Consider the following 14,662-nt stretch of genomic DNA (forward strand, 5'->3'; position numbering starts at 1 on the left):
CGCTGCACACACATCCTTCAGTGCCTGGGTGTGGCAGAAGAGGAGCTCTCCTCTTCCCAGCTCTCCTGCTCTTGTCATCAGCAAGAAATTCGCAGAGCTTTTACTCTGGATCCAAACAAACACTCATGTGTTCATGCACCTAGCTGAGAGCCCAACCTTGGTCTGGGCTGGCCTGGGAGCCCGCGGGATACAAGGGTCTTTGTCCTCAAGGCACTCCCAGGTATAGGGGAATAAGCCCTGTCTACCACCAAGAGCAAGACCACTCAATACCCAATGGATAGTCCCCATGAGCCAGTGGGGGCCGTGGAAACATAGAGACCCAATTCTTAGTGCTGGGTGCTTAACTTTTATGGGCTCATGGGTGCTTCACGACCGCCCATTAAAGCCAGCTCTATTACAGTACTATTTCACATTTGAGGAGACTGACGCTCAGAGAGTTGACTAAACTGTCTGAGATTGCTTAGCTGTCAGAGGCAGCACGTTGGTTTGACCGTGGGGTGGTTGACTGCAAGCCCACTTAGTGCATGGCCATTTCAGGAGTAGAGTGTGAGAACTGGCAGGGATGGGGGGTAGTGGCTGGGGCACATCCCCAGTGGGCATCTTCCTGGACTTTCTCCAGGATGGGGAGTGATTCTGCACTGGCTGATAGGGGGTGTGATGGGCCTGGCTGCTGTTATGTGGCCCCGTGGCACCCCGACCCTTTGCTGGGCTCTCACCCAGCCCCCTCTCTGGTCTCTGACTCTGTGGCACGTGCCTCTCTTCTCCCAGTTTATCCCCCCTCCTCCTCCTCCTAGACAAAGGTAGCCTGATACTGTGAGTCAGCTTGGATTGGGAGCCAAGGTCATTAACTCACCTGGGCCTGTCAAATGGGCGTAAGCACTGATTATCCTGCAGGGATCTAGCGGAGCTCAAACCTTAGAAGACTACAGAAGGAAACTACTATAAATATTTAGAGGCTTGAGTCATTCATCCATTCAGCAAGTATTTATTGAGGGCATACTCTGTGGCAGGCCCTGCTCTGAATTTTAGGGATATTGTCCTGAGGAAGACAGCCTTAGCTCCTGCCTGCATGGGGCTTACAGTCTAGAGTAGGGTGGGGGGACAGACATTCAATAGTCATGCAGATGAACACATAGGTACAAAGCAAACTGTGTTCAACAAGATTGTTAACAGGGATGGAGCATGGGTCCACAGGTTTTCCTGACTAAGCAAGATTTCAGCTGAAGGATGACTGGTCAGCCTGCACAGGGCAGGGCAGGGCAGGGGCCCCCAGGGCGTGAGTGCAAAGCCCTCGAGTGGGGGACAAGCCAGAGGCTTGCGACAGGGCAGCATGAGCCAGGGCGGTGCGGCGGGGAGGCTGGAGGGCTGACTGGCCGGACTGGGCATGGCCTTGCAAAAGAGAGCTATTGAAGGATTTAGTTTAAGTGGCTTAACAAAAATAACCTCTATCTCTTTGACCTGGGTCCCTAGAGCTTCTCCTGCCTCCTTTGCCCTCAGTGTCCATCTGTGTGGTGAGAAATTGAGCTGGGGGGAGGTCTCAGCCCCCATCCCCTTCTCAGGCAGAAGGGCAGCTGATTGAAAGCAGATGTCTCCCCCTGGTGGGGCCCAGCCCGGCTCCCCAGTGCTGACCTCAGACCTGCACCGCTGGCATGTCCAGGCCGCAGACTCTCTGTCAGCAAAGCCGCATCCGTCCTGCAGAGAGACGGTCACTGTGGCTGCCCACACCCCCAACCTAGCAATTTCCCTACCACGGTGAGAAACCTCCCATATTCCGGGGCTGGAGCCCAGCCTCCTCCTTCCAATTGCCTGGGGGAGGGAGAGACGCCAATTAGGTTCTTGGAAAGGAACTAGGTTAGAAGAGGTATCTGTCACCCCTGCCCAGTTCCTCGGCACACCTGCACCAGCACAATGCCAAAGGAGGCCGCTATTATCCTATTCAGCATGTCCTTGGCTCTGTGCTAAGTGCTTTATGTTTTCCCATTTAACCCTCACAAACAGCTCCATGAGGCCCAACCGTTAAGGCAGTGTGTGACTGAGGCCCAGAGAGGGCACCTGGTCACATGGCTGGTAGGTGCAGAGCTGGGATTTGAGCCCAGGTCATCAGGTCTGGAGTCCGTGACCCCAGTGGTCCTCTGCAGGGGGCACTGGCTATTGCTCCTGTGCCTCTCAGACACTCCATGTGCCCGTTGCTCCTGAGGAAGCCCAGGTCAGCTCCAGGCTGCTTGTGCCTCCAGGGGCCTGCGTCTTGGCATAGGGCACCAAGATGGGCCCAGAGAGTGCTGGTGCGGCCTCTAGGTGGTGGGAACCCGGGCTCTGGACATTGTCAAGGGCAGTGTGCTTGCTGTTGAATCAGTTTGGACCATACCCAGGGGTCTCTTCACAGAAGGAGTTACCATTTTGATTTTTGCCTTTGAACTCCCCCGGGGACCACCCCCCGTGCACCTGCCCTTCCGGTGCTGCTACATCCATGAGGCCTCTGCTCCCCGGCCCCCACTGTGCACCTGGAGGCATCCAGCAGGTTCCACAGGTTTCCCAGAGATGCCTCTGGTGTCCTGCAGCAACCCTAGTGGCCACTTCTCTCACTGCCCCTTACTCTCAGGCCACCCTAGAACTGCACCCTCTTTCCTCTGCTCCTACAAGGCTGCTCCCAGCCCTTCTGCAGACCTATCTCCCTCACCCCTGGGCATTTCCCTGGTCTACTTCCCCTTCTCTGCCCATCCCAGCATCTCCGCCTGATCCCACCCCCTCAGAGAGATCATTGTGCTTTCAGTCAGTCAGCAAGCATTTATTGAGCTGTAGAGACATCCTGGCTGAGAGCTAAGGCTCTGAAGCCTGACTCCTGGGGCTACAGAAATGAAACCCTCCCGTCCCCTGCTCACCTCTAGTGCACCTGGAGCATAAAGAGAAAAGGCAAAGACTCCACCGCTGGATGCTGGCTTCACTTTGACTTCTCCCCGCTGCCTAGTTACTGAGAAGAAAAAAATACGGCAGGACATCCCATATAGACCATTTTTTTCCTCTGTTCTGTGCAGAAGTTACCTTGGTAGTCCTCAGTTAGGTGCCTCAGCACTGGGGTTTACTATGGAGGGTGGGTCTGGGGGTGGCAGAGGGGAGCAGCTTTCTGGGGACTTTCAGACACAGGAGTAAGAAGGCCATTTGTGTTTTGGGGTCTGTAAAGAAGGAGCCCCTACCCCAGTGTGGATCCTGGGGAAGGAAAAGGGACCCAGACTCTGACCGCAAGCAAATCGTCAGGACCCAGAAGCTGCAGCAAACCGTCAGCCATTCTCAGCCATCCTTGGAGTCAGCCCCCAGAAGATGCACGTGGCCTGTATGGTGCTCTGGTTGGCACAGGACACTCCGCCTTCTGACCACGTGGGAGCAGTTATCAACAGGTGCCACCTCAGTGGGAATGGGTCAGCTTCCTTGTTCTTCTGGCCGAGGTGCAGAAGTTGGAGCCTCCACCTCCCTTTCCACTTTTTGAGTACGTGAGACCTGGAGGTTCTTGGGCAATTTGAAAAGAGAGGAAGATTCCAGAGGAAGGTATGTTTTTCTTTCAAGTATAGTAAATTAGGTCTGGATGGTTTTAATTAAAATTATACAAATCAAAGAAATGCAATAGTATTTGTACCTCCAATATCTGCTGTCACTCAGTGGTCACAAAATCATCAGTTCCTGTTTATCAAAAGCTGTGGTGTGCCAGGTACTGTGCCAAATCTCCCATTTACATTGTTTTATTTAATCTTCATGACAAGGTAGGTACTTTCTGTCACCATTTTACAGATGAGAAAACTGAGGCTCTCTACGGAGAGGTTAACTAACTTTCCCAAAGTCACACAGCTAGCAAAGCTGTGGATTGGGCTTATAACCCACATATCTTTCACTCCAAAGTCCTTCAACCACCAGTTTCACTCTATTGCTCTGTCTGGGGGTTCCCTGAATCTGTGGGGACCCCAGAAGATATGGACCCGCAGGGAGAAGCCATGGGATCTGGAGGCCCAAGGCCTAAGGAGACCGTGGGGCCTCCTTCAGGTAACTGTCTTCGGCAGCAGCTGGATCCCATTACACTGTGGACAGCAGTCTTTAGAAAGCCACCTTCTCCTGGGCTGCAAAGGAACAGGGTGACCACAGCCTATGAACCCTTGGGGCCCCTTGAATTCCCACTGCCTACCCGGCAGGGTTTCACAAACGCATTGACGTTGACAGGGCAGCCTGTGTGGAACTGCAGGAAGCCCGGAGGCCTGTGGCTGCCAGCATTGCTCAGAGTTTCCGCTGAGCTCTTCCTGCAGGGCCCTCCTCAGGGCTCTGCTAGCCAGCGCCCCCTGTCTTGAGGCCTTCGTGGGCCCCAGCTGGCTCTGAGAGAAGCTCCACTGATTCCAGGACCTCTGAAGGGCCAGGAAGGCCCCATTTTCTGGGTACCGAGCCTTGGGTTAACTTCAGAGGCCCTGGTGATAGCCTCAGGATGTCTGAAGGTTTCTTAGGACCAACGCCACCAGGTGGGACAGAGACTGTGCTACTTCCAGTCAGAAGATCCAAGTTCCACTCTCAGATTCAACACTCGCTGGTTCTGCAACCTCAGGCGGGTGTCTTTCCCTCCCCGAATTCCCTTCCCTATCTACCTCACAGGACTGTTTAAAACCCTTGGCAAATAGGAAAACACTCGGCCAGTGTTGGTGGCCCTAGTAAGGCTGTGGGCTGACTGTGTCCCTGCCCCAGTTGGTCTTCCCACCTGGAAACTCAGCAAAGAGGCTGGATTTATGGGTTCCAGAAGAGGGGAAGGCATTCCAGGATGAGGGAGGGCTGAGCCCAGGCACAGAGTCCAGAACACACAGGAATGGATTGAGCTCTGTGCCAGAAACTGTTCTAAGTATTTTACACATAGTAACTCATTTACCTCTCTCATCATTCCCATGAGATAGGCATTACTTCACTCCACTTTACAGATGAGGCAATGGAGGCACAGAGGGGTAAAGTAACTTGCTCAAGATCACATCGCTAGAAGTGGGGAGCCAAGATTTGAACCTGAGCAATCTGGGAGGAGACCACGAGTGGAGGCAGTGGTGGTGGGACTGGAAAGGTTGGGAGAAACGCCAGGGTCTGGGCTGCATCTGCCCTGCCCACTGCTGCAAGGCCAGTGGCCAGAGCAGTGCTTAGCACATAGTAGGTGTTCTGAACCTGTTCCTGATATATGAGCTCTGCAGCAGGTGTGGCTACCTTGCTTGTCTGGGGACGCTGACATTTCACACAACACAGAGAGGTTGGGGTTGCTGCCTCTGCCTTTGGGCTGAGATTCAGCCCTCTTCAATGGGGCTCCTGGACCCTTATAGCAGGAGGGCCCCTCGTGGGAAGGCAGAAATTTAAAATAGTTCCTTAATCTCCCTCTGGCCCCCTCCCGTTAGGCCCAGCCTCGCCTCCTGTACCTCCCTGGGGAGTGTTTTTAGCTCCCAGAACTTGGGATCCAGGTGGGCTGGGGGGCTGGGGGAATGCAGACAAACTTGGAGAAGCATGTTTGCTGCCGGCAGAGGCTGCTGAGAGACCAGCCTGTTTGCATGGCTGGAGCGCTGGGGGCTGGTGAGAAAGGAAGCTTCCTACTCTGCAGCACTCGGACCCCACTAGGAATGTGGCTTGGGGCCAGGATCCCTCTGGGCAAGAAAGGATGACTCGGCAGAAACAGCGTCCTGGCCCCACAGGACAACTGGAGCCGCTGCCCTGGGGGCTGGTGCCAAGTGGCAGAGCTGCCGAATTAATGACCCCTCCGCCTCAGCTTCATCTCCACCCTCCCACACTTCATCCCGCCTCCCACTCCCCCATCCCTCTTTTAGAAGGCATTCTCTGGGCTGAGGTTTTAAGACTCTCAGAGCGGCAAGAACTGGCCCCAACTTTCAGACAGAATTGGGAAGGGTCCTGAGGCTGGAACTGATAACTGGTGAAGGGAGGCAGTCAGCCTTCGAGACCCCCCAGGCCTGCCAAGGGAGTCCAGTACGAGGTGAGGGGTGCATGGGGCAGTGACAGGAGCTGGCCTGGGCCGGGCCCTGGGGAATTCCAGCCCAGGAGAGCCAACTGGAAGCACATGTTTTTAGATGGGCATGGAACCCACAAAGCTGCTTCTTCCAGCCCAGCTTCCCAAGGATTAAAGATCTCAGGAATCCTGGGAAATCTGTCTCCTTGTCACCAGAGGCCCCTCATGACACAGGCTCCAGCCCCACTTTGCACCTCAGGTCCTGAGCAGAAGTGGATGATGATGGCGGTGGTGAAAATGCGGATCTTGTGAGAGTCGGGCTGCGGCTGCTAGCGTTCATTGTTTCCCACACATCCTGCTGACCGCTGCTACCTGTTTAAACCCAGGTGCTCCCCAGGACAGCCTTATCAGATGGGTAGGTACCAGTATTACCCTCATTTTCTGCAGAGGAAATTGCCTTGCAGAAGGGTAAGTAGCTTGTCCAAGTTCACTCTGGTTGTGGCAGAATATATTTCCAAGACTGGGATCTTAAATGCTCTGCTTGATCGTCTACCCCTTGGAGGAAGGAAAAAGTGTAGAGTTCCTGTGGCTCTGCCCCCTCCCCTGGGTGCCACGCAGTGATTGAGGGTGGCAGGGCCAGCCCATGGAAACACTGACCCTTTCTAGGAGGCATTGCAACATCCAGCAGTTTCCTGCACACCTATCATAGGGGGCTTGGGTCTCGTGAGCAGTGAAGATCCTGAGATTTGGGGCTAGAAGACATGAGCCTGTCTCCTGACTTACTAGCTGTGTGACTTTGACACTTAGCTTTGTCTCCCCCTTGGTTCCCTCACCTACAAAATGGAACAGAAGAATACAAAAACTTTCTCTCCATGACCTGCCCCAGGGAGATCAAATGTAGACCCTAAGTCGGCTGCAGCCAGGTGGCCTGAGCAGATGGAAAGCAGCAGTGGATGGCGGGGGTTGAGAGGGGAGGAGATCAGGGACAGGGGCCGGAAGGGAGTGTCGGGGGCTGGTATCACACTACTAGGCTCCCAGGTCTGGAGAGAGGCCAGCAGAGATCAGGATTTCCTTTCATAACAGATTATGGAACAGCTACTTTGCACTAATCCATCTGCCTGATAAAGATCATCTGGGGGTCACCCACCAGCCTTTGGTGAAGACACAGAACAGAACGACTGCATCTTCCCAGGAAAATCCCATGGGCAAAATGACTCCAGCTGACAGATAACAGCCAGTTTTTGGCAAGTGCCCGGTTTGCTGACTTCCCTCTGTCCTACTCTAACCTGGCTTCTGTTAGTTGACTGGTTCCTGTTGCCTCAGCAACAGAGCAATAATGGAAGTGGGTGTGAATGGCTATGTTAAATCACTTAATTATTGCAAACAGGCACTCTGCCAAACGGGGGTGGTTACAGCTATGTTAGACTTAGTCACTGCCTGCAACTAAATGTAGCTGAGATGGTTGTAAATATGCATGAAATAATAGACCACCAACAAATACATCTTGGTTGACTGAAGAACCTTTGGAATTATGAAGACATTAGACTACATCCATCACAGTTGTATCACCGAGTCCATTTTATTCTATTCAAAACCTTTGCAAACCAGTAATTTACATAGGATGTGTATGGCGAGGCTACCTCAGTTACCCCATTCCTCAACTCTATAAGATTTTATCAACAACAGCAGGTCCGTTCCATTGAGGCTGTTATTATGGCTCTCTCCTGGAACACCCTGTAGTGGTTGTTTTTTGGAAACATCATTTGGTTCATAATCTCTTAGCAACAGGACTTTGAGGGCTAACGGCCGACATAGAAGCCCAGCAAGATGATTGTGACTCGTGGGTAGGCAAACCCACAGCAGCCAAGTCTAAGCACTCTCTGATTATGGGTTTAATTGTTTTAGGTCATTGAACGTCATGGGCACCCACTGCGGGTCAAACTGGCTTTGTTATCTGCCAGTGAGCATTTGCCAAGGCAGCCACACACCCAGGGCCTGAGGAGAACTTTCAGAGTCACCGAGTGCCCCAGGCATCACAGCTTGGTCTTTTTGTTGCAGACCCTGGAGTGCCTGATGGGGAAGAGGAAGAAAGGAATGAGGATTTATCTCACTCTGTGTGTGCCTGGCACTTCACCTCATCATATCCTCACAGCCCCCTGTGCAGCAGTGTTAGGACTGTCTTGCCAGGCTGCAGGTGAGGAGGCAGCCGCTCAGACCGGGCAATCACTGGCTGCGCTCACAGGTGCTCCAGGCTGGCAGAGGCAGAGGCAAGATTCTGATCCAGGTCCTCCCGAGCTCACAGCCTCTGCTCTTTCTGCTGTTTCCATGCAAACACCCACGCCTATGGGGACAGCTGGGTCTTTCCTGGATGTTTGGTCTCAATAAGATTCTGTTCCAGAGTGGAGCATGTGAGGGTCATTGCCACAGACCCATTCAACATGTCAGAGGCCACGCAAACAGTGTATACATCTGGCGCCACTGAGCCCAGCACTCACAGGCAGCCTGGGGCCTGCCTGCCTGCTCTCAGAGTTTGCAATTCCCTTTTGATTTGAGTTCTTTCTGGTCCCTCCCAGAGACTGAGACTGTAGTTTGCCATCTGTATTTAGTAGGAATTAAAAGTTTTAAACATAGCTACCACTTTTTACTATGAGCTGAGCACATATACACCGCTATTTACTCCTTAAAACCTTGTAAAGATGTGATACTGTTGTCCCTGTTTACAGATCAGGAAATTGAGGGTTAGAATGGTTGGATGATTTGCTCTAAGTCACAGAAAACAGGTTCTTTTTTTTTTTTTGAGATGGAGTCTCGCTCTGTCACCCAGGCTGGAGGGCAGTGGTGTGATCTCGGCTCACTGCAAGCTCTGCCTCCCGGGTTCACACCATTCTCCTGCCTCAGCCTCCCCAGTAGCTGGGACTACAGGCGCCCGCCACCATACCCAGATAATTTTTTTTGTATTTTTAGTAGAGGCAGGGTTTCACCATGTTAGCCAGGATGGTCTCCATCTCCTGACCTCGTGATCTGCCCACCTCGGCCTCCCAAAGTGCTGGGATTACAGGCATGAACCACTGCGCCCGGCCTGAAAACAAGTTCTTGTTGTGATATCCACAGCCCACCCCCTGCCCTGCTCTGCAGCTCCATTCCTCCTGACAGGTGTGGACGCCCGGAGAAATATGCAGGTTTGTGCTTTGGGGCCCTGCACTCACAGGGGCCTCTTCCAAGGCCCTAGAAATCTATTCAAATGGTCACATATCTTTGTAAAATTTGCAAAGGTAAGATATTTTTATCTTCTTTCTGTAAAGGAGCATCTCGCATCCCCTCATTGTATAAACCTCAGTTTCCACAGAACCTAGGTCCATCCTGCTAGTGAGTATATACCTTGAACATTCTACCTAAGAATTTACTCTTCCTTCTAGCCACCACCACTTAATTTTTTCTCCTTGGCACTTCTCACGAATACACTATATACTTTATGTATTAATCTTATTTATTGTAGTTTTTTTTTTTTTTTTTTTTTTTTTTTTTTGAGATGGAGTCTTGCACTGTCACCTGGGTTGGAGGAGTTGGAGTGCAGTGGCGCGATCTTGGCTCACTGCAACCTCTGCCTCCCAGATTCATGCGATTCTCATCCCTCAGCCTCCTGAGTAGCTGGGACTAAAAGTGTGCGCCACCACGCCTGGCTAATTTTTATATTTTTAGTAGAGACAGAGTTTTGCCATGTTGACCAGGCTGGTCTCGAACTCCTGACCTCAAGTGATCGATCCACCTTGGCCTCCCAAAGTGCTGGGATTACAGGCATGAGCCACTGCACCTGGCCAATCTTATTTATTGTAGATTGTAGGCACTACTCTCCACAAGTTTTTCTAGGTGAATGAATGCAAGCATCATCCTTACACTTAAAAGAGTCCTGTAGCATAGATGGAGCCATGATAATTTTCACATTCTAGACAAAGACGTGGAAGATGGCACGCTCAAAGGCACCTACTAGCAAACCTAATCCCCTTTCTATGTTCTGAGCTCCCTTTGAATTTGGCCACATCTCAGTTTCCTCTGGCCATGACATCATAATTTACTCATAGACTAGACATCAGCTCACTAGTGTTTCATCCTTGACTCTTCTCCTAACAAGTTTCTCTTTCCCTCCAAATTTTATCAACCACCTCCCAAATATCTCTTGAACTTTAGCATTTCTATCTCCACAGCCCCAACCCAGAGAAAGTGTCCAGTAGCCTCCCGACCCCAGCCTCTTCCCTCACAGCCTCCCAAGGCTTATCTGATGGGACAATCTCCTGTTGGCATGGACCCATGCATCCTCATTTCTTAGAGATTGTATTTGAAGTCCTCAGCCCAGCCCACAAGGTCCACACTGAGTTTTGTTTTGTTTCAGTTTCTCAAATTCAGTGTCTCCTTTCTGACTCAGAGCCTTTGTACATGCTCTGTCCCTTTCTGATGCCAGAACATTCTTGTTCTCTCCTTTCCTCCGATCCTACTTAGTTTTTACTCACCCTTCTGGTCTCCAAGCAAGTATTGCTTCCTCAGGGTTACCTTCCATGTTCTCCCAGCTTGGGTCAGAGCCTCTGTGAATGATTTTTACAGCTCCTTATATATTTCTGCTTAGAACTGATTACAACTGTTGTTAAACAACCAAACTGTTTCATCTGTTGCAGCAATCCCTCCCCTCCACCTTCCTCCTCAGCCAGGCATAAGCTCATGGAGGGCAGAGACTACGTCTGCCTTGGTCCCTGCTATATCTTTGTTTTGTTTGTTTGGCCTAAGGAATAAAGATGTTTATATGTGCCAGGTGCAGTGGCTCACACCTATAATCCCAACACTTTGGGAGGCCAGGGCAGATGGATCACCTGAGGTCAGGAGTTGGAGACCAGCCTGGCCAACATATTAAAATACAAAAATTAGCCAGGTGTGGTGGCAGGAGGCTGTACTCCCAGCTACTTGGGACGTTGAGACATGAGAATCACTTGAGTCCAGGAGGTGGAGGTTGCAGTGAGCTGGGATTATGCTACTGCACTCCAGCCTGGGTGACAGAGTGAGACTCTGTCTCAAAAAAAGAGATGTTCATATGTAACCTTCCAAAGTGCTTCATATCAGCAAGCAGCAGCACTCCGTGTGGTTATTTAGCAACACAGGTCCTTCCATGCTTGTCATCCCTAGGACTTGAGGCTGGATCAGTGCCACATCTGGGTTGAAGCCAGCAGGAAGGGGAATTGGTTTTCTGGGTCTTGGCTTCCTTCCGGTGGTCTATTACAGAAGAACAAACCACCCCAAATTTAGTGCTGTAAAACATCAGCCATTTCATTATCTTCACAGATTCTGTGAGTCTGCGAGGAATTCTAGGGAATTTGGACAGAACACAGTGAGGGTGGCTTGTCTCTGCCCTGCAGTGTCTGGGCCTCAGTTGGGAAGACTCAAATGGTTGAGGTCTGAACCATCTGGAGGCATCTTTGCTCACCTGGCACGTGGCTGGAAGACTGTACCAGAGCACCAACATGTGGCCTCTCCAACGTGGTGGCCTCAAAGGAGTTGGATTTCTTTTATAGTGGCTCAGGGCTCAAGAGTGAGTGTTCCCAGAGAACAAGGTGAAGCTACATAACCTTCTATGTCCTAAGCCTCAGAAGTCACATTTCTTCCCATGGTACTCTTTGATAGAAGACTGCCCAGGTTCAAGTAGAGGTGTCATAGACCCCCCCACCTCTTGATGGAAAGAGAGTGGAAGAATTTGTGGCCATATTTATAAACCACTACAGCCCAAAGGGGCACTTGCCAATGTTACTCACATTCCACCTGTGAGAGTGTAGTTATGTGGTGTCCTCTAAATGGATAGGGCTGGACAATGCTGTCCCTACTTAGACAGCTTCAACTGCATTACAAGGGAAGAAGCAGCTGGGCACAGTGGCTCATGCCTGTAATCCCAGCACTCTGGGAGGCCGAAGTGGAAGAATTGTTTGAGACCAGGAGTTCGAGACCAGCCTGAGCAACATATCTTCAAAAAGTAGCCAGATGCACTGGTGCACCTGTGGCCCCAGTGACTCAGGGGGCTGAGGTGGAAGTATCACTTGAGCCCAGGTGGTGGAGATTGTAGTGAGCTGCAGCGCCACTGCACTCCAGCCTGGGCAACAGAGCAAGTCCCTGCCTCAAAAAAAAAAAAAAAAAAAAAAGAGAGAGAGAGAAGAAAGGAGAATGGATTTTCGTGGACTGTTAGCCATCTGTCACAGTCACTCCTCTGGCCACCAAACATCTAAGTGTCTCACTCCCCACATATGCAATACACTTCTCCTAGGGGGAAAAAACCCGAATCCCAGTGATGGTATATCTGCTGTTGAACAACTAACTGACTGGATGTTGCAGAGTAGCTGTGTCCAGCCCATCCATTATGAAGATGGGGTGGGCAGAGACAATGTTTTATTTTATTATTATTATTATTATTTTTGAGATGGAGTCTCGCTTTGTTGCCCAGGCTGGAGTGCAGTGGCACAATGTTGGCTCACTGCAACCTCTTCCTCCAGGGTTCCAGCAATTCTCCTGCCTCAGCCTCCCAAGTAGTGGGGATTACAGGCACCTGCCACCACGCCTAGCTAATTTTTGTATTTTTAGTAGAGATGGGGTTTCACCACATTGCCCAGGCTGGTCTTGAATCCTGACCTCAAGTGATCCACCCGCCTTGGCCTCTCAAAATGCTGGGATTACAGACGTGAGCCACCGCGCCCAGCCAATGTTCCATTTCTTAACCTTGAGCCTCGGGTGGGCTAGTTCTAAGTGGGGAGGCAAAATGAGGTAGCCTCTGGCCTGTCAAGAATGGAGAGAGATCTGCGTTTCCCTTTGTCTTGGCACTTAATTCAATCATTTACAGAGTGGGAAACATGAATAAATGTTCATTGAAAAGAACATCTATCTCATGCTGCATCTTAAATTAATTCCAGATGGATCAAAGAGTCACATGTGAAAAATAAACACAGGAAAGGCTAGAGGAAAGGCATAGGAGCAGACAGTTCACAGAAGATTTAAAAAAAGGCCAGTGGTGGTGTGAAAATACGTGTTCTTGAGGATGTGGGGAGGCAGGAACTCTCAGACATTGTCAGTAGGTGTTTAAGTTGATCATTTTTAGATTTGGCAATAGCTTTTGAGGTGTCAAATGTTCTATACCTTTTTATCCAGAAACTCTTCTTCTAGGTATTTATTCTACAGATATACAATATTCCCACAAATGAGCAAAAACTCTGTCAAGAATGTTCAGGTCGGGTGCGGTGGCTTATGCCTGTAATCCCAGCACTTTAGAAGGCTGAGGCGGGTGGATCACCTGAGGTCAGGAGTTGGAGACTAGCATGGCCAACATGGTAAAATCCCATCACTACTAAAAATACAAAAATTAGCTCGGCATGGTGGCATATGCCTGTATTCCCAGGTACTCGGGAGGCTGAGGCAGGAGAATTGCTTGGATTTGGGAGGTGGAGGTTGTAGTGAGCCAAGATCACACCACTTCACTCCAGCCTGGGCGACAGAGCAAGACTCTGTCTGAAAAAAAAAAAGAGAGAGAGAGAGAGAATGTTCAGTGTACGCGTGTTTAAAATAGCAAAGTAACTGGAAACCACCTAAATGTCCATCCATGGAAACATTAAATAAAGTAGAATTCCATGCAGCTGTTCAAAAGAATAAGATAGATTCAGTAGTATTCACATGGAAAAAAGTCCAAGGAGCACTGATAATAGGAAACAGAAGGCAAGCTGGAGAGCAGTATGGATAACATAATTCCATTTGTGTTAAGAAAGAAAACAAGTCAATACAATTCATAATTTATAAAACAACAATACCTGGAAAGATTTACAGGAAGTTTTGACAGTGGTTTCTTCACGGGGAGTGAGTTTCACGCTGGGGGTAGCAGGAGAATTTTATCTTTGTGCTTTATACCTTTCTTTACTGTATGGGTTATTTTACAATGTATATGTAATCAGTTTCACAGGAGAATCAAATTTAGAATAGTGATTATCTCAAGGGAAGGAGGAAAGAGAATGGAACAGAGGTTATAGGGCCCTTCAGCTGTGTTTCCAATATTATGTTTCAAAAAGAAATTGAAATGGTGAAAATGGTCAATTTTATGTTAGCATATTTCACTACAATAAAAAAAGAAAATTGAAGCAAATGTGGCAACATGTTAAGAATTGCTAAAGCTGGGCTGGATGCAGTGGCTCACAACTGTAGTCCCAACATTTTGGGAGGCGGAGGTAGGAGGATTGCTTGAGCTGGAGTTCGGGGCCAGCCTGGGCAACATGGTGAGAGCTGCCTCTTCAGAAAATTGTAAAATTTAGCCAAAGTGTGGTTTACTCCAGAGGCTGAGGCAGAAGGACTGCTTGAGCCCAGGAGTTTGAGGCTGCAGTGAGCTATGATTGTACCTCTGCACTCCAGCCTGGGCAACAGACCAAGACCCTGTCTCAGGAAAAAAAAAAAAAGAATTGGTAAAGCTGATTGGTGGGTACAAAGATGTTCATTCTATAATTCCCTATGCTTTTCCAAATAGTTGTTGCATTTCACAACTTAGAAAAAGAGTTTAGAAATTCATTCAACATAACAAGATAAAGTAAATTAAAAAGAAACCAGAAAAAAAGAAGCAAAAGGAAAATAAGAGCAGTAAAAAAAAAAACTTTATAACCCATACTAAATGCATCAGATAACCTTTTTTTTTTTTTTTTTTTTTTT

Source organism: Rhinopithecus bieti, unplaced genomic scaffold (genome assembly GCF_001698545.2).
Source record: "Rhinopithecus bieti isolate Rb0 unplaced genomic scaffold, ASM169854v2 scaffold_3040, whole genome shotgun sequence".
Lineage (NCBI taxonomy): Eukaryota > Metazoa > Chordata > Mammalia > Primates > Cercopithecidae > Rhinopithecus > Rhinopithecus bieti.